Raw genomic sequence first — 21,982 nt, 5'->3', positions numbered from 1 at the left:
AATAGTCCATTTTTCACTTCTTTCGCTGAGATAAAGCTTTTTTGGCTTCTTGGCTTATGTTCTCTTCAATCATTAGATTTCGACCGGTTTCCAGTTTGAAACTTCCAGATCTATTGCTTCTTAGCATTTTGGAGCTGTCCATCATCTAATATGGCTGAAAATTTAATGTAGAGCTACGATATCAGAGATAGCCCATTTTTCACTTCTTTCGCTGAGATAAAGCTTTTTTGGCTTCTTGGCTTCTTATATCTTCAAACATGATATTTCGACCGGTTTCCAGTTTGAAACTGCCAGATTTATTGCTTCTTAGCATTTTGGAGCTGTCCATCATCTAATATGGCTGAAAATTAATGTAGAGCTACGAAATCACAAATAGACCATTTTTTACTTATTTCGCTGAGATAAAGCTTTTTTGGCTTCTTGGCTTATGTTCTCTTCAATCATTACATTTCGACCTGTTTCCAGTTTGAAACTGACAGATCTATTGCTTCTTAGCATTTTGGAGCTGTCCATCATCTAATATGGCTGAAAAATTAATGTAGAGCTACGAAATCACAAATAGTCCATTTTTCACTTCTTTCGCTGAGATAAAGCTTTTTTGGCTTCTTGGCTTCTTATATCTTCAAACATGATATTTAGACCTGTTTCCAGTTTGAAACTGCCAGATCTATTGCTTCTTAGCATTTTGGAGCTGTCCATCATCTAATATGGCTGAAAAATTAATGTAGAGCTACGAAATCACAAATAGTCCATTTTTCACTTCTTTCGCTGAGATAAAGCTTTTTTGGCTTCTTGGCTTATGTTCTCTTCAATCATTAGATTTCGACCGGTTTCCAGTTTGAAACTTCCAGATCTATTGCTTCTTAGCATTTTGGAGCTGTCCATCATCTAATATGGCTGAAAATTTAATGTAGAGCTACGATATCAGAGATAGCCCATTTTTCACTTCTTTCGCTGAGATAAAGCTTTTTTGGCTTCTTGGCTTCTTATATCTTAAAACATGATATTTAGACCTGTTTCCAGTTTGAAACTGCCAGATCTATTGCTTCTTAGCATTTTGGAGCTGTCCATCATCTAATATGGCTGAAAATTTAATGTAGAGCTACGAAATCACAAATAGTCCATTTTTCACTTATTTCGCTGAGATAAAGCTTTTTTGGCTTCTTGGCTTATGTTCTCGTCAATCATTAGATTTCGACCTGTTTCCAGTTTGAAACTGCCAGATCTATTGCTTCTTAGCATTTTGGAGCTGTCCATCATCTAATATGGCTGAAAATTTAATGTAGAGCTACGAAATCACAAATAGTCTATTTTTCACTTATTTCGCTGAGATAAAGCTTTTTTGGCTTCTTGGCTTATGTTCTCGTCAATCATTAGATTTCGACCTGTTTCCAGTTTGAAACTGCCAGATCTATTGCTTCTTAGCATTTTGGAGCTGTCCATCATCTAATATGGCTGAAAAATTAATGTAGAGCTACGAAATCACAAATAGTCCATTTTTCACTTATTTCGCTGAGATAAAGCTTTTTTGGCTTCTTGCATACTGCTCTATTGAAACATGAGATTTAGCGCTGGTTGCAGTTTGAAAGAGCCAGATCGATTGCTTCTCAGCATCTTGGAGCTGTCCAACATCTAATAAGGCTGAAAATTGAATGTAGACCTGCGAATTCACATATAGTTCATTTTTCACTTCTTTCGCTGAGATAAAGGTTTTTTGGCTTCTTTTCTCTTCAAACATAGGACTAAGAGCTGATTCCACTTAGAAACAGCCAGATCTATTGCTTCTCAGCACTTCGGAGCTGTCAAACATCTAATAAGGAAGAAATTTGAAAGTAGAGCTGCGAATTCACAGATAGTCCATTTTTCACTTCTTTCGCTGAGATAAAGCTTCTTGCATGCTGCTCTGTTGAAACATCAGATTTAGCGCTGGTTCCAGTTTCAAACAGCCACATCTACTGCTTCTAAGCATTTCTGAGATGTCCCACATGTAATCAAGCCCAAAATAACATGTAGTGCTGCGAATTCACAGATAGTCCATTTTTCACTTCTTTGGCTGAGATAAAGCTTTTTTGGTTTCTTGGCTTCTTTTCTCTTCAAACATAGGATTAAGAACTGATTCCAGTTTGATACAGCCAGATCTATTGCTTCTCAGCATTTCGCAGCTGTCGAACATCAAATAAGGCTGAAAATTGAAAGTAGAGTTGCAAAAGCAGCTGATGGGTTCCGGCGGGCGAAGCGGCATGCGGCTCAGGTGGTTACTGAGGCAAAAACCTGGGCATGGGAGGAGTTTGGAGAGGCCATGGAGAAAGACTTCCGTACAGCTTCGAGGTGATTCTGGGCCACCATCCGGCGTCACAGGAAGCGGAAGCAGTGCAGCACCAACACTGTTTATAGGTTGCTGCTGGTGTGCTGCTGACCTCAACTCGGGACGTTGTGGGCCGGTGGGCGAAATACTTCGAAGACCTCCTCAATCCCACCAACATGCCTTCTGTTGAGGAAGCTGAGCCTGGGGACTCTGGGGACGAGGTCGCCGAGGTGGTCAAAAAGCTCCTCGGTGGCAGGGCCCCGGGGGTGGATGAGATCCGCCCAGAGTTCCTTAAGGCTCTGGATGTTGCAGGGTTGTGTTGGCTCACGTGACTCTGCAATATCGCATGGACATCGGGGGCAGTTCCCCTGGATTGGCAGACTGGGGTGGTGGTCCCCCTGTTTAAAAAGGCGGAACGGAGGGTGTGCTCCAATTACAGGGGGGTCACACTCTTAAGCCTCCCTGGTAAGGTCTATTCAGGGGTCCTGGAGAGGAGGATCCATCGGATAGTCGAACCTCGAATTCAGGAAGAGCAGTGTGGTTTTTGTCCTGGTTGTGGAACACTGGACCAGCTCTACACACTCAGCAGGGTCCTGGAGGGTGCATAGGAGTTCGCCCAACCAGTCTACATGTGTTTTGTGGACTTGGAGAAGGCGTTCGACCGTGTCCCTCGGGGTGCCCTGTGACGGGTTCTCCGGGAGTATGGGGTACCGGGCCCTTTGATACGGACTGTCAGGTCCCTGTACGACCGGTGTCAGAGTCTGGTCCGCATTGCCGGCAGTATGTCGGGTTCGTTTCGGGTGAGAGTTGGACTCCGCCAAGGCTGCCCTTTTTCACCGATTCTTTTCATTACCTTCATGGACAGAATTTCTAGGTGCAGCCGAGGCGTTGAGGGGATCGCTTCTCTGCTTTTTGCGGATGATGTGGCTTCATCAGATCGTGATCTGCAGCTCTCGCTGGAGCAGTTCACAGCCGAGTGTGAAGCGGCCGGGATGAGGCTCAGTGCCTCGAAATCCGAGGCCATGGTCTTGAGTCGGAAAAGGGTAGAGTGCCTTCTCGGGTTCAGGGGGGTCGTCCTGCCTCAAGTGGAGGAGTTTAAGTATCTGGGGATCTTGTTCACGAATGAGGGAAGAAGGGAGCGGGAGATCGACAGGCGGATTGGGGCAGCGTCTGCCGTGAAGCAAGCACTGTACCGGTCTGTCGTGGTGAAAAAAGCTGAGTCAAAAAGCGAAGCTCTCGATTTGCCGGTCAATCTATGTTCCCACCCTCATCTGTGGTCATGAGCTTTGGGTCATGACTGAAAGAACGAGATCACTGATACAGCAGTCGAAATGTGTTTCCTCTGCAGGGTGGCTGGGCTCTCCCTTAGAGATAGGGTGAGATGCTCGGTCATCCGGGAGGGACTCAGAGTAGAGCTGCTGCTCGTCCATGTCAAGAGGAGCCAGTTGAGGTGGCTCGGGCATCTGGTCAGGATGCCTCCTGGACGTCTCCCTGGTGAGGTGTTCCGGGCACGTCCCACCGGGAGGAGGCCTCGGGGAAGACCTAGGACACGCTGGAGGGACTATGTCTCTCGGCTGGCCTGGGAACGTCTTGGGGTTCCCCCGGAGGAGCTGGAAGAAGTGGCTGGGGAGAGGGAAGTCTGGGCCTCCCTTCTTAAGCTGCTTCCCCCACGACCCAACCAAGGATAAGCGGAAGTAAATGGATGGATGGATGGATAGTTGTGTTAAAGTCAAAATGTTTTAGTTTAAATTAGTCATTTATGTTTATACATTATTTGTCTTTGTCTCATTCCCCACCCTTCCTCATTTGTGTAGGCTAGCCTGTTTGTGTAAATTCCCCTGTGTGTTCATTGTGTGAGGTCAGTTTTTGGTTTGTTATCTTGAGTTATGTTGCCTTAGTTGATTTCTTTTGGGCCCATTTTGTTATATTTTTTAGATTTGCTGTTGAACCTTTTTGTTAAGATTATCTTTGGAAAAAATAAATAGAAAATATTTTTTTATATATGCCTTTGTCCTTGTCCTTTACTGGTCGGACCGTCACACTTAGCTGGGGCATCTTGTCCATCCTTATATGATGTCACATGAATCGGCACTCCAGTTCAACCTTTTTGGCTGACATGGGAAACATGTTCTGGGAGCTGCGTCTCTTTGATGTCATGTATGGTAAATATCAGTTTTTATGATCAGAGTAACTTTTCTTTTCCACTTTTCTTTCTTAAACATTTTTAATTTATTTAGGTTATTATATGCCTTTTGTTTGTTATTTTTTTTGTCATCTTTTAGGTTAAAAACTGAGACTTTAATTTTTGGTTTTATTTTGGCTTTATTTGTATTCTTTCAATGTGTTGTCAAGGACTTAAAGAGTTTTGATAGATGACAAAATTTGAAGATAATATTGATTGAAATACAAACAATAGTAACAACATAACTCTACAAAATCATGATAGAACCTTTCTTATGCCAGTAACTGATTTGTAACCAGGTGAAAAATGGGTACATGTCAAATGTATACTGCTCAAAAAAATAAAGGGAACACTTCAGTGTTCACTTAAATGTTAAAGTGTTCCCTTTATTTTTTTGAGCAGTGTATTTTGCAAACCATGTTTTGCTTTTATTTCACCCACTGGTTGTCATTCTTGTTTTTGTCAGCATGTGGTGCTGTTGTTACAGAGAGGTCTAAAATTACTGGAAGTAGAAAAAAAACCCTTGCATACTTATGTACTGTGGCTCTCTTAACTGGTAAAACGGAAGAGAAGGACATTTTGAGAACCAAAATCTGTTGGCGAAGACGTCATTATGGCCACGAGTGAAGAATCCAGATGTTCGGTAATTAATGTTTTTACTGAATTATTTTCCATGGACAAAGCTACAGAGATGATGCTAATGTTATGTTTTTCTGTTTGTCCTCTTTTAGAGGTGCCACTGCCGTTTGTTATGTGCCGTTAGATTTCAGCTTTTATGTGAAGCTGTGCTACTACTCTGCTGAGTGCTAACCGCATTGTTAGCACGCCATTTCACTGAAGCCAAAACTTTATATAGTTTGAAATACAGGCCATTTATTTCTCCATATATTGAACCTCATTCTTTTCAGTTTTTCATCTCAGAGGGAACAGTGTCTTTTTGAGAATAAAGAACCCCTTCTATTTGAAGCTTTGTGTGCTGTATTAATCCCGGCTTCTCATATATTTTCAATTTCCAATAAGAATGTAGTCTCTGTACATAATATTAATGGCTCAAGAGTGCTTTTGATTATGGCAGATCTCTGCAAACATTTTTGCCCCATGAAGGGGGAGATGCAAATCTTATTAATGTTACATTGTACTAACGTAAAACACTAATACAATTTCGACCTATGCTTGTTATTTAAGGGCACTTAAAAGAAATGGATCCATCCACGGAGTCACACATAAAGATAAGGAAGAAGTACTGGTTTACTGGAGCTCGTGAAAGAGGTGGACATAGGAAAGTTAGAACAATAAGGGAAGCTGTCAGTTGAAACTCGGGTGGGCAGGTCTTTCAAGATGGACAGAGTTTCAATAATGTATGAGAGGTTTAAAGTTTAAGCATGCATGTGGTAGTTTTTCTAAAAAATGTTTGACAAAAAGATATTGTAAAAGATCTATAGAGAAGTGTGTGATGTTGTGTGTAGAAGGAGATAGTCTCAACATCAATATTTCCACTAAATAATATGCAAAAAAAATAGTTTGATAGAGGAAAAGCCTCTAAGATTCTCAGCTCAAAGCAACATGCCCAAACTATTTTTTTAAATATTAGACAATTTAATTTTGCATAATTATTGCGGTAAAAGCCATTTGTTTGATAAATACTGAATGAAACATATTTACCATGTTTGATGTTTGTTGTGAATGACTTGTACTCGCAGATGAAGGAGGTAAGTAGTCCAAGTTTATCGTGTATTGAACATTCAGAAAATACATCGACTGTGATGCGCTACAGCAAAGGTAAACAAAGGTAAAATAACCCAAACAGATGATCAACTCAAAACCACTCGACCCTTTTAATTCTCCCTGTGTCATCTAAGCACATGTTTCCGTGGCAACAGCCTGCACTCCGCAAGCAGAGATTATTTTAAAAACACAACATTCAGTCTGTTAAGATATTAGGTTTTCAGGCTTGATATTTATATTAATAAGAGCTCCCCTGAACACAGCGGTGGTTGATTAATTAAAAAATTTTACTAATTTTAAAGTCCTGCTCTGCTAGTTATTTTGGTAATGGAAGCAAGACGCACAGATTTGCACCACACTGTGTAGAAATAATAATTACTGAGATTATTATCTTTGTTGGGTTTGAACACGTTTTGTTGATTTTTTTTTGTTTGTTTGTTTGTTTTGTTTGTTCTTAATAAAGTTACGAACGTTTTGATGAGTCAGAGAAGGACGTGCTGGTCTCAGCGTCATGGCAACGTTCAGCTTGTCACCTACCGCCGAGATTGACTCAAAACCTTCAGCAATAGATGAGCGCCCCTGCTCTAACAAAACACAAACAGTTCAGAAATAATATGATATGGGAAAAAAGCTATTTATTAACTGATTAAGTTGTGTTTTAGATTGTTCTTGGAAAAACTAATCAGTCCCGTCTGATTAGTGGGTGCACTCACGGCTGCACAGTGCACCCATTGACTTTTTTTACAGCAGACAGCAGCTTCCCTCTCTTGCAGTACCCCCGCTAAATCTTTTAGGGGTACGCAGTACCTGACCGTACCCGCCTACTTTCACCCCTTGGTTTTACCCACAAAATGATTATGCTCAGCAGCAAACAGCATATCCCCAACTACAGCTTAGAGTAGCTCATCCATGTAGCAGCTATTGTTTTTGTTAGACAATTGTCTAACAAAAACCTTTTGTTAGACAATGCCAAACATTGAGAAGTTTTAATTATTATCAAACATTATCAAACACGGCGTTTTGAAGCCAAAAATACCTCAAAAATATACAGACCCAACCATGAGAATCAACTCATTTAAAGTTTAAACTCAGTTTCACACAAAGACGGCATAAATGTTTGGCTGTTGAACAGCTTTACAAATCTTTTACATTGCATTACATTACCAAGGCACAATAAAACAAACCTTAATCTTGGCTTTTTTCTATTCTTCCTCTTTCTTTTCTCCCTCCCTGAAGGATAAGCCCTTTTTGATACATTGTTTTGCTTACTTGACTTCTGACCAGAGGTTTGGACGTTTGGATGCGCTCTACACATTGCACGGTAGCTTATGATACAGGCGAAAGCGTGCGTTACCTACCGCGGCCACCAGGGACCCCAAAAAGCAATTTATCTTTTTTTCTTTTTATCAATAAAATAATGATTTCTACATACATGATCAAATATTTATTATTGCAAAAGCAAATCACTTCATAGTGAAATTGTGTGTTTTTTATATGCAGTCCCTATGCAAAGGGAGACCACACAGTTCGTTTCAGTAGGTTCAGTGGCGCTAGGATAGCAATCCTAACTCAATGGACCTTCTTTACACTGATCCTTGTGTGTGTCTCAATCGTGTCTGTAGCTGTATTGATAGGCGTATTTTTCTTGCATTTTATGTATGTTCCATGTCAACAAGCCTGTGAATTTTCTAGAATGAAACAAGAGTTGGTTAAAAAAGAAACTATACACTCTCAATACTTGATTTGTTCATTATAGCACCCTCTAGCACTCGTACATAAACAACACCTCTCCCCCACCTCGTATAATAATAACCGAAGAATGTAGGTCGCTCCGTCGACACCGATCCTCTTGGACTACGCGAATGGAGATCGGCCCAGACCTCGAGTTCATGACTAGGGGCTGCACGGCACGTTCCTGTGATGTCGTTTTCAGGCAGACCCTGCTGCTTTTCTGCACAAGAGGGTGTCAGGGTTCGTTAAGAGGAAGAGCAATAACTCAAATCATCAGGGATCAAAGATTACATCAGAAGTTACAAAAATAATAACCACCTTTATGTAATAAAGTTTCGTATTGTTTTTATCAAGGCCCAAAAAGAGATTTTGTTTTTCATCTTTCTACTGTCAAACCTAACATCAGTTTGCTTCTGTCAGATGAAACTAGTGAGGGCCCCTCCCTCTGCTCCTGGCCTTGCAGACTGACACTTCCCTCCCATCTTTTATTTAGCTGTTTCCCAGATAAGGGCTCCTCCAGACTGGCCATGCCTTCAGGCAAGCCCGAGGCCTCGTCGCCCAACAGGCCTCTGGAGTGAAGCTCTTCGCTCCAATTTCTGTCCCCGATGCACAGATTTCACTCCCTAAAAAGATGAAGCAAACACATGTTCACAACCATAACGCCACCTTTAGGTTTAATTCATTCATCTAATTATTCTTTTATCATATTTTTTTTAAATTAGCACACAAATGCTAAAGACATAGGCAGATAGCTTGTTCTCACCTCAATGGGCTGTTTCATTAATATCTTCTTTGTAAAACAATGTGCTTCAGAAAGGTGTAACCTAAAGGTTTTTTTTTTAAAGCGGTCAGAAGCGGTCAGAAGAAGGTTAACATCGTAAATATTTTGGAATAAGGATGACGATGTTGGACATGTTTTCTTTTTCCTCTCTCTCTCTCCACGGATTTGCAAACAAAAGATACATTCATAGCCTATTGTACGTAGAAAGTTGCTGAGCATTGCAAGAGACTGCAAACAGGAAAAGTCCTCGAACCTGGTCGGTGAGAAATACTTCCAGGTCACCTCAAGATCCGCAGTCAGAATTCAGGAAGTGTTGAGCTGACAGCTGTGCCCATATACATGAACACTGAAATACACTGCTGGTGTTCTGGGACGATTTTTCATTATTCTGACATAAGTAGACGAGTAAACGGAGGAAAACAAAAAAGAAAGCGTATGGTCAAATTTCCGTTGTCTCTCACTTAAAAACCTAACTTGAGGTGAGATCAGAAGCTGGTGTCTGCACCTCTGTCCTCTTGAGAATATCAACAGACAGGTATTGTGTTCTAGTGAGCACATGTTTTCCGACACATCTCTGTCTATACAGCACAATAGCAGCCAAGACAGCCTCTCTCTTCGCCGTTTGAAGGAAAACATGGAAGAGCATGAGTGAAAGTTTATTCCCCGGCTCTCTGTTTTTGAACTTCACGAAAGAAGACGGTTTTAAAAGGTGGATTCTGTTAAAAGAAAAAAAAAGTTTGCATCTCCAAGCTTAATTCTTCAAGCTTTCTATTTATACTTGCGGGAACATTTTTATTCTCTTTGGAATAATACCTTCCAACTGACTCAGAGAGTCAAACAGAAAAAGCAGAGGGGGAGGGGTTCCTTTCTTATTGTTTTGTTGACTGGAAAATCCTGGAAATTGTGTTATTTTGCTTATGCCTTGGGCTGGCCATGGAGCAGCACAACACCAAACATTCTCCTGAACTATGTGAACGGAGACCAAGGGGGCCAAAGATCCTGTTTAAAAAAATCAAAACCTCAAAGTGCAATATTCTCTGCTTTCTATTGAAATTATCTTCATTGACACTCCTGGTAAAGATTAGCTAAAAGACTCGAGATAAATGTATCAAAAACTGGATAAATGCATCTAAAGTTTAATGTAAGTATTTAAATAAATTCCTAATATAGGAACTACAGCCAAAACCAGCAGTTTACATACACCTAATAAAAAGACACAAGCAATTACCAAAATTATTTTGGGGCTTTATTGTCAAACTGTTTTAGGTTTGCAAGTTATGACTTGCAAGCCTTAAATATATTTATTTCCATGTCAAAAACATAGAAATATTTTGAAAGGCATCAATAATAATGATAATAAACCAGTTAGAGCAAGGCAGGCAGCTGTAATACTACACTTTGGCAAAGTGTGGCATTACAGAAGTAATCATAATAAAGCTACTTACTCAAAATTAAGTTCATACAATAAAGATGTATAAATAAAGAGAAGGAAGTCAAAAGAAATGAATTACAGTCGTAGTTTGATAGCTTACCACACACACAAGGGTTTGCAATTACTCTTAAAATCTTCATGACTATGTTTGACATAACCTTTAGTATTAATGTTGCACATATGGTGCACCCCCTCCATATCTCCAAACAACTGTCACCAGAACTCTTTAGTGAGCCATGCAGAGATTGTGTATGTCTCACTTTTTTCCACATAATCGGTCAGTTTCTCACTGGTGAGGGTTTAACTAAGCTACAACATTGGTGTCAAAACATTATTCTCAGTATATATCTGTCACACAACTTAAAATCTATTGTTTTGTTTAGGCTGCCCTTTGTCAACGATTCTGTCAACATATTCTCACTCCCAACTCGTCACATATTGACGCTTGGGCAGGTACCCTCGGCGTCACATGTTGACGCCGAGGGTACCCTCTTTGCGTCAATATGTGACGAGAAGGGTCCTCTCATTGAATGCTGTACCGTTCCCTAAGCGTCCAAAACTGACGATCTAGGAACGATTAAGATGATGAGTCTATTCTATTTTTTTAAACCTTTATTTACAATTTATGTGCTAGTTTGAACATTATATTATTTACTACAAATACATGTCAGACGTATCGGTCATAAGACTTTAATTCGGTATTTAAAAATAACTCAGAAAAATATAAAACCGGAGGGTTTTTGTTGTGGTTTTTGTTAGCTTGATTTAAAAGCTTTTTTTTTTTAATTTACCAACTATTTTTGTGTATGATATCAATGATTTACACCAAATAAATTTAAGAAAAATTAAGATGCATTTTCTTTTGTGATTGCATGTAAACTGTTCTGTAAACGTTTAATATTTTTGATTGAAATAATAAAAATAAGGACGGATCCCACAAAAACCCAAGAAGAAGAATAAGCTGACGTCATCCTATGCAACACTTACAATCCGGTGAGTAAAAATCTGCACCTGTCAAAATGTTTTTGTACTCTAAAACCAAAAATAACTCCAAAGTGTCACGTTATAAAGTTACTGATGGTAGTTTTAGGACTTAATGTCAGTAGGACTGTGATGTGAATGATTGAAGACACGTTTCTTTTTTGCCGGAAAATATACAGTGGAGGCTAGCTAAATTAGCCTCTAGGAGGCTAATTGTACCTGTACAGTGTACCTGTGCTTAATACGTTTAATTAGCCATGATAAAGTCACATAATAGTGTTTATAGTCGTGCTTGTTGTTGCCACTTTGTAAAATTGGAGGGTTGCTAAAAACATCAGTGCCCCTAGGCCAGGGGTCCCCAAACTATGGCCCGCGGGCCGGATCCGGCCCGCCTCCACATTTGGAGGCGGGCCGGATCCGCCTCCAAATGAACAATACCTGAGAATATTAATAATAATAATAATTTTTTTTTTTCATTTACGGTATTTTCCGGACTATAAGCCGTTTATATGTGGATTTTTCTTCAACCACCAGGGGACTCTTTAGCAGGAAGTGAATCATTGGAAGTCTGGTTACTTGCGCGCCAACACTGAGCCCACAAGCAGCAAAATGAGTAAGAAACAGATCAGATGTCTTTGGAAAGTTTCTTTGCAAAGGGGAGAAGGCCCAGAGAAGAGACAGGAGAATGGATTTATCCCGGACCGGTAGGTGAGTTCCACATTACAAGCCCACTCTGTGTAACATGCGGCGACCGGCTGCTAATGAGGCAATGAAGCTTCAAGCTGCTTTGCCACATGGAGACCAAGCAGGATGTGGATATAAGCAACACTTCAGGTGTTATTGTCTCTCATCACTCCCAGATGGGACCGTCTCGTTGCAGAGAAACAAACTCAGGGCTCCCGTTAGTCATTATCGTGAGTTAAAATTTTCACGAAAGTAAAATGTTCGTTTTTGTGGCGCTTGTTATTTTAAAGGGATATATAAACGTTACCATAGCGACCAGAGTCAGAGCGTTTGGGCTGCGGTCAAGAGGAGATGAGTAGAGCTTGTGAGTCTTAAGTCACAAGCTCTACTTGTGACTTAAGACAAGTAGAGTCACAGATGGAAAGATTCAAGAATTGTCGGCCGATTCTCCAAACCTCTGTGACCACAGAGCTGATAAAAGTCCAGCAGGTTCAATCGGTTCGTGTGTCCAAGGCAGGAGCAACACGAACCGATTCCAGTCATGAACATCCCGATTCCAGAGGATAATCCAGTAAAACACCTAAGCAGGAATTTAGAATAACCAAACACGGATGACGATGTAGAAGTGTAGTGTGAAGTCATTTTAAGAGATAAAAGATGTAACAAAAAGAAAAGGCGGTGGGTAAAAGATGATGGGAGCAGCTGCTCTATTTGCTGCACTATGATTTGGAAGTGACTGTTTTTTCATAGTTAACATTTTAAACTGAATAAACATAATAATGATCTTTAGATTTAATAATAAACATTTCCACATATCATCTCCGATATCCACCGGACTCTCAGTTGCCCGATGTCAGCTGTTTGGGATTCCCTTCTGTTCTGACGTCACCGCGCTTTCTGATTGGCTACCTGTCACATTCAGCAGGTTGTATTCTCGTTCCCAGTCAGGAAAAACCCCACAGGCTGCGATAAAAGGGCCAAGACGACCCAAATAGGACATATTCAGTATTTAGTGGGAACACCAACATGCAGAAGCCTTATCTGACTGTTCATCCCACCTCCTTCTCTCCCCCCCGGGAAACAACAAAATTTCCAAGTCTTGACCGGTCCGCGGTAATAAAAAGGTGGACCACTGATTTAGCACATGCTAGTAGCAACACAAAGGATCAGAACTTTTACTGTTACAGTTATCGTTCGGAAACTACCGTAATCAGTTCAGTTAAATCTAATCTTGGCAACTTTTTTCTTTTTCAACCCTAATAAATGTGATATTCAATTGACCTGTTATGACTCAAATTTTGGGTGTCCGCCCCCCGCTGCTGCAGTTGCATCGTTGTGGAAAACCGGCAGAGATATCTGAGGCTTAGATGTATGTTTACTGATTAAAAAAACAACAATAAAAAAACAACTTTGGGGTTGTGGCTTATGGTCCAGTGCGGCTCTTAGTTTGGAAAATACGAACTATAATCCTTGGATTTATTCTGTGAAGAACCCAAAGAGGGTTATTTGATTGTAATTGTCACACTTTTTCTCTTACAAACTGACTCCGGCCCCCCACCAGAGAAGGAAAACGTTATGTGGCCCTCACAGGAAAAAGTTTGGGGACCCCTGCCCTAGGCTGTGATGATCTTTAAAGTTTTTTTATGAACCCTGTCTGAATACACTGATTGCAGCTAGGTCATTTACTTGAATTAAAAGTGAACTTGCATCAGTACAGGCAAATTTCTTTCCTCCTGTCTATGTTATTTATTGTTGTTGCAAGCCAGATGAAGAGAAGTAAAGAGCTGAGAACCTGATCTTTGAACAGACAGAGACCATAGGTCAGGAGCAGCCTGGAATGCTTACTGAGGAGCATCCAATGAAGATACTGTGATAGTGCTTGATGTTGTTCCCGTTTCTCCTCCTGTTCTCCCATCCTCTCAGTCTTTTCAGAAGAAGAAAAGACCCAGAAGCACCTCTACAGCTGCCTCTCTTCCCATTCCATCATCTGTCTTCCCCCATCGATCAGCCACATCTGCATTCATGTAACCTGCTGACCATGCCATCTCCTTAAGTCAGGGTAGTCTATAAGAAGAGAAAGCGTAAGTTTTGTTTTCTTTACATTCATGCATCCAACATGTCAACTTCTTTAGCATGATTTGTACCTGTGGAGATCCCAGTTAGAATTTGTGATTGTCCATCAGAGTGTATGAGGATCAAACCAGGACAGGCAGTCACTGTGGTCATGCTCAATGGTATGAATAACAATTCTTTGAATGACTCAAAACCAAAACATAAAAAACTATATTATAAAAATTTAAATAACTGTCAACTTTGGCTGTGTGAGTACTTTGACGTACATATCCCAGAAGGGCCGTCTGACTCCATTCTTGAGTGGTTATGTTCTTCAACATTTTGGTGGAACTGGTTAAACACACTTGAATGAAATGGCTGAGGTATCACCTCATTTATTCAACATTCAGATCATATTAAGTCTTGGTAACATCAACATTTATTGAGTGAAATGTTTTGTGCCAGAGAAACACCTAAAACTTGAAAGACACCTAACATTTTCTTGATGCCTGGTATTTGGACACCTATGTCCTATTTTATGTTTTCTTTTTTTATCTCTCATTTTAAATCAGACAGGTAAGATCTTGGCTGACAGCTTCTTGAAAAGATTTTTGAGTGGGAAGCCATAATATATGAGTTGGATAAAATGTTAAGGAAGGATCCCTTCTAGTGTCAAGTTTGTACCCCAGATGTCCTTTCAGTTTCAGTGGATGGAAACTGCAAGTATTACTATTTAAAGAATGCAGCAAGGTATTGTAGAATGTGTACAATATAACAATTCTTTGTATATGTTAGTGATGTTCACTACATAACACCTCATGAAGTGTATTTTATTGCTTGTTATTCAGATTGGAGGAACAGGCTATATTTCAGGACCTTTTCATATCCAAGGTTGAAAACGTAGGAAAATTTGTGGACTGTATACACAAATCAACCAAAAATGTAAGACTGCAGATTGTAAATGTATAATAACAGTAACCTTTAAGCCTGTAATAACAGTATGCCTGACTAAATTGTATGCATTCTAGATTTTGTGGTGGGCAATGGTCAGCAGCCAGGGAAATCTCTCACAGATCCAGCAGCAAATTGGATGAGGGGGCTTGGAGCTAGCGGTGTGTATACATGGAGTGCTGCTTAGTGCTCTTTGAGATAGTGTACGAGATATTTGCATAACCCTTGTCCTTTCAACAAAGGCTGGCCAACAGACAATCACTTTTTTTTCCATGGATGTAACATGCAAGTACTGGTCAGATCTTGAAAACTAACAAAAAGCTGTCCTGAGCTCCAACACCTGCTTAAAATGAAGCCATTTCTCTCAATTTTCCATGGCAAAGCCCATGAATGTAAGGTAAGTAACACTGACCAGGCATTGAATAACCTTGCTGGTACATACTGGATAAACATTGTTGACACAGTTGATATTGATTCTGCATATTTGTGCAGACACAGATGGACACAAAGTTTGTGCCAAGGCTCATCACAAGATCAGAAAGAAGAAAACATCTTAGCATTGGCTTTAGAAGATGTCAGTCACTTGAAGACTGATACAGACACAGAAGTTCTGTCTTTGGAAGAGATCTTGTCCGGTGACACAGCATTGCCATGGCAGCAATCACACCGTGGTAAGTAAACATACACTAATATGTTACTGTCATCATACCTGACAGATAATGTGACTAGATACTCCAGGTGTTGACCAAAACTTACAAATTTAAACTTTTTCTTAGTTGATTTGTTCTTTTCATAAATTAATTTCAGACTCAGTCAATTTCAGACACAAAAACAAGGGCAATCAGTGACATCATGATAGTAAAGAGACTGGAAGAGGAAAAGAGGATCCTTGTTGATGGACCATCATTGGAAATCTCTGTCATCCTATGAAGACACTCTAAAGTAGTTTCCCACCTGTTATCAGGAGGTAACTTTAAAAGTATGTTTTTAAGTAATGTATAAACATACCAAAAGTTAAAGCATCTAAATTTTGTATTTTTATTTATGTTCAACTTAAAGGTTTGTCCTGTGCCCTAACTGACAAAGGTCCAAGAGGTCTCCAGAACATCATCCTCATAGAGCTGCAGCACCAACAGATGAAGCTGCAGGCAACAGAGTATTATCTACAGCAGGGGAGCCCAAATTCGGTCCTTGAGGGCCAGCATCCTGCATGTTTTAGTTATCTCCCTTATTTAACACACCTGCATCAAATGATGGGCTAAGAAGGGCTAAGAAGAACACTGACAAGCTGCAAAAGTTGTTACTACCACCAGGGAGAGAATAAAACATGCAGGATGCCGGGCCACTAGGACCCACTTTGGACACCCCGATCTACAGACTTTATCAGGAGCAGAGAGTGTTACCTTTGACGACGACTTCAGTAGTGACTGATAATACACAAAGAGACACCTTACAATTTGTTCTTGTGCTTTCATGTTTCCAAATGGGCAGTGTTTTATCTTGTCGATTCTTTTTTTAAATAGTTCATTTGTTTGTGCCTTTGTACTTTCTGAAATGACTTATTAGAGCTGTAATTACTTCCACAGGCATGTCAGTGTGTTTCTTTTTCACTTATGTTTCTGCACATCTAATGTATTTTCTAGGTAATAATAAGAGAAATTGTAGTTAATTTAATAGTTTACTATTTTTACTTCAAGTGGAATAATAACACTTGTGCTTATGTTGAGCAGTTAAAAATGGCAGCAATACTACGTTAAGAGGTCTCAGTGATTCTGTAGTAACTAGCATAACCAAGACATCTCTTTGGATCTTCTACTTTTATTTTCTTTTTTTATTAATATGTGCAGCTCTATGGAAGCCCATTTCCGCCACTCTGTTAAAAAAAAAAAAAGAATAATTATCTCATTATAATGATAGTATCTCAAAATAATGAGATAGTATCTCAAAATAATGAGATAGTATCTCAAAATAATGAGATAGTATCTCATTATAATGAGATAGTATCTCAAAATAACAAGATACTATCTCATTATAATGAGATAGTATCTCAAAATAATGAGATAGCATCTCATTATAATGAGATAATTTGAGTTGGCCCTATAGTTTGAGATATGCTCAACTTGATAGAAGGAAATGGATATTGATAATATAATTGAGCAATACTTCAGAAGGGGTTTTATGAATTTTGAAATCTTGCGAGTTTTGGAAGAAACCCATAATGTTAAATTAAGTCTCCGGACACTGGAGAGAAGACTGTAAAATAAGCGCCTGTGGCGTAGAAAAAGTGAATGTGCCCAGTTTTGGATGGACCATTTTGACCAGCTTATAGCCGATGGCTATTTTGTTGACAGCTTTCTGGACAAATCACTGATCCAGTTTTGTTTCCTACAAACAATATAAATTTACTTCTTGCTTTCAGCACACAATTTTGAAATAAGTTACAAATAATACAAAAGCATGACTTTATTTCTAACAACTATTTTATTATTTTTTTTCCATTTTTTAATCAAACAGGTAGAGCTGGATGAAGTTGTCCATGCATGGAATGACCATCGTATACGATCTACAAATAATCCTCGGGCTCCGCATGGTCGTCCCACATTAATGCATGGTGTTCCCAACCTGTATGGGGTTCCAAATTTTTTACAGTCTGCTGATCTGACAGAGATGGAAATATGTATAGAAGAATGTCGTTTCAAGGACTTTCCCTGTGATGTTGATGTATTTAACTTATGCACTGAACTCATGACTGAGGACAGACTGGTAATGACAGATGATGTGTATGAAATTACTAATCTTTATGTAACACTCCGTCAAATGATCAGTGATGAGCTGGGGGAATAGTTTCTCTAAATCACCCAGGTCCACACAACATCTGACAAGTCAGATATTATGTCAATATGTCCTGTGTAAACACTGTGTGATTGTAAAACTAAATTCATAAATGAGTTACAATTTGTTTCTTTTTTTTTTCTAAAAAAAAGACTATACATTTTAGTTAACTTCAGTGTTGAGGTCAAGGTCTATCTATTAATTTCTATGTGTTTAATTTTATTTATTAATACAAAATAGTAGCCTCTTGTTCAAAACAACACTAAATAGTGCCAACATTTCCAGGTTCTCTATTTTCTTACACTTACTTGTTCAGGGAAACTGTTGATATATGGACATGAATGTTAAATGTACAAGCAATTTTTGAATCATGTTATTACTAACAGATAACACTTTCTGAGTTTTCCTACCAATATGCTATTGTTTGCTGTTGGTATTAATTTGATAAAAGTACAAATGTTGTCATTACTCTTGACATATATATTTCAGTGTTTTTCAGTATTATTGCCAATCAGTTTATTTACAGTGCAACAACAAATCATAAACAGACTCTACACTTTGTTCAGAATGTATTTATTTTGTGTTCTGCCAACAAAGAACAATCCATTATTTTGACATTTTCAAAAATAAATGACAAGTGCTTAAAAAAAATTGCCTTGGTGTATAGTGCACTCATTTGATAAGCTTAAGATAAAGGAATATACCAAGTTGTGCCCAGCAAAATAAAAATTAAGACATTTTTTATAACCTTCCACGAAAGAAATCGAATGTTCAAAAAAGAAAAAAAAAAAAATCAGAAAGTGATTTTATAAATATGAATGCAATGTAACAAGTACAACAGTCAACACGGTTGTGTCTCATAAAACGATACAATAACAGTTTCTATTTTTGTTTGTTCTGGCTGTGAACTTCTAAACATTTCCTACAGTCATTTCATTTTTACTTTACCTCTTCTGATTTATTATGTCAGCTAACAATTAACATGTTAATTATGGCAAAACAAAAGTCAGCTACATTTTATTGTCTGGCATCATGGCTTTCCAGAGATAGAATTTTTAACTGCTTCCCTGAAAGTTAGCAGATCTGAAAATGCAGAACTTGTGCGTGTGGTAGAATATCTCTACTTCTTACAATAAGATGTTTATTTGGCAACAATAATTAAGTTAATTGACATTAAATGCTGTACATTTTTGACTAGAAAACCAGGGAAAGAGCAAAAAATGAAAAACAAGTTAAGTTGCCATATTTATTTTCTGTTTGTGATAATGTGGACAATGTCAATTCTGTTACAAATTCTTAACATTTTGTACTTAATCCTAACAGTAAGTATTGACTCTGTTTTTTGTATCAAAAATCACTACAGATTCCAAATTATTATTATCTTTTAGAATTGTGTTAAGAAGCCTTGTTGAGTTTTGACAACCTACCCTTGAACAAACCAACAACGGTGCTACACAAATCAGCATTTGCCTATCATCAGTGGTGGAGAAAGTACTCAAAAAATTTACTTAAGTAAAAGTACAAATACACAGTCAAAAATGTACTTAAGTAAAAGTCAAAGTACCACATTAACATTTTACTTAAGTAAAAGTAAAAAAGTCCTGGTTTTTAAAAATACTTAAGTATTAAAAGTAAAAGTACTCGCTGAATGCATTACCTAATCGCTAATATCATTAAGTGTGCCGATCGTATTTAATTTTAATACATCAGAAATGTGCCATTTTAATTAACACTACCACAGATTAAACATGTTCTTATTGTGTTTATTCTCTGTAACAGTTTAGACTTAGATATGTGATTCTATGAATCATAATTTCAGGGATGGAAACATTTTGTCTCCTGTCCTAACATAGCATGAACTTCATTAGTCACATTTATTTAGAAAGAAATCCAACTGAAAGGGGATGTAAAGAAGGTGTGGGCGGGGTGGAGGACATGCAACCAAGGAGCCATGTAGCAGAGTTGTAGTCAAGACCACCGAACCCGAGACCAAGACCAGCGCCCCGCGCTAAATGACACAATAACATTAAGTTTACCTATCAAAATTGGTTTTCAGATTGATCTGAAAGATCCACATTCCCATAAAAACACCTAGATATTAAATACTAAGAGCTGAAATAAATTTAACCAGTATCAATTAAAACTCACTTCATTCTGTTTTGCTTTCATCGCTGTGCTACAATCCCCAGAGGTCTCCTGCTATTCTTAGAAAAATAACGCCCTGGGCGGTTGCCCATATTGCATATGTCAGAAACCACAACTGAAACATCGCAATTAACGGTAAATAACGTTCAACAATGAACACTGTCCAACGGCGCAACAAGTAACCAAGCAGAAGGAGCATCATGACTGTTCTCATCCTCCCTCCCACTGCGATGTTTGCCACCATGACAGGAGACGAAATCAATCAATGAGCAATGAGCATGCTCTGTGTTCATACGTTCAACTTTTACTTATTCAGTGATTAAATGAATGTATATATATATATATAGCTACCGCAGTGTACACAAGAACAAAGAACGGCTCTCAGTGAGGCTTCAGTCCTTAGGACTTAGTAAAGATCCGTCCAGAAGAATCGGATCGTTCAGATGTCATATCACTATATTGCAGACTTTGGTCACAGCGTTGTCCCATATATGCGACACCTCAGTCAACACCTCCACACAATAATTCAGCGCATGAGTGACAACCTTTTTTTCATCAGATGCAACATGTGTCTCAGTACAGCTAGCTTTGCTAGCACAGATCTTACCTTTCTTTAAGCTTTCCTTCCAAGTGACGCTAAAAATTGGACAAAGTCCCACCGTCTGTGAAAGCGAAGCGCTGCTGATTTTACATGTCGCCATATCAATTTATGCAGCGCTATTATATTATAGACAAACATCTCCTCCCGCTCAGAGGAAACCACTGCGCATGTCTGGAGCTCCGCGTGCGAGTAAAGGTGGAGCCGATGGGTGACAACAGACACTACGTCACGTTATTGCTCGGATTTTACGGCACCACCTTAAGACCCTGAACTTCACATTTTAATGGAAGAAAAGAGCAACGAGACTTGGATGTAACGAGTAACGCGACAGTTTAGTAGAAATGTAGTGAAGTAGAAAGTACAGATACTTACTGTAAAATGTAGTGGAGTAAAAGTAGAAAGTACCCATTATTAAATCTAAGTAATGTACAGATACACGAAAACTGTACTTAAGTACAGTAACGAAGTACTTGTACTTCGTTACTTCCCACCACTGCCTATCATAAACAGTTGATCCTTTTTATTACATCTGGAGAAAGTTTGGGAAGGGTAACATCACCCAGATAAAATTTTATCTCTAAAACCTTAAACTCTGTCAAGGAAATTTGGGGAAAAATCCTCAAAACATCTACTTAGATCTTGATAGGCAACTTGTTACTTTAAATAGCCGCCTTAATCTCTTTTTTTTTAGGAGTTCCACAACTGTGTAGCTACACCCACTAATTCCATCACTTTCAAAACTTTAAATAATGTCCATGACCCATACATTAGACTCCAAAACTTTGTTCATTTCAGCACTGAAATCTGGATAGCTGTCATAATAGATTGACAGCTCAAATACACAGCTACATGTGTGAGCCACAGGTCTTCTGAGAAACCCTTGAATCTTTGTGAAATCGATAAGAATTTTCTTATCCAGGAACAGGTCTGAGCCTGTGCAGAACCGTAGAAACAAGGACAGATGCTGCAAATCTGCATTCCTGATATACGTGCTAACGTACTTTTGAATATCCTTCTGATCGATATTCATTTCCTGAGGAAAGACAATGGACTTCAAAATTTTTCTTGCATTTGGTTGCAAGTTTTCATACAATGAAGAAAGGTCCTGGAAGCTGTTCCCGGTAATACTGAGTGTTTTGGCCCACTGTTCAATAACGTAAGCAGGCTCTTGGACAAGTGTTTTGTGTGCAAGCTCCTGAAGGATTTCATTTACATTGCTGGCAGTGGGCATTCGTCTGCAACTGTAGTTATCAAGAATCTCTATCAATTCTTCTTTGTCAACACTGCTGAAGTCTGACTGCCATGACTGAAACACAAAACGCTCAGATTCAGGCATGCACTTAAGGAAATTCTCAACCACCTCACTTTTTACCTGTCCAAAAGCTGCTTGCTCTAGTATGACAGGTGCAATCTTCATAGGAAGATATTTCTCTCTTGTCCATCCAAAGACAATTATTCGGCCTACACTCTCCCACTGCTGCTGTCCATAATCATGTCTCAGAAAAGGCACTTTGTAAGTGTTTCCTGTAGTACACTGGTCATAGAATTCTTTCCAGAATTCAGAAAGACAGTCTCTAACG

Source organism: Poecilia reticulata, chromosome 2 (genome assembly GCF_904066995.2).
Source record: "Poecilia reticulata chromosome 2, P_reticulata-male-v2, whole genome shotgun sequence".
Taxonomy (NCBI): Eukaryota; Metazoa; Chordata; class Actinopteri; order Cyprinodontiformes; family Poeciliidae; genus Poecilia; species Poecilia reticulata.
This window is presented reverse-complemented; position numbering follows the sequence as displayed.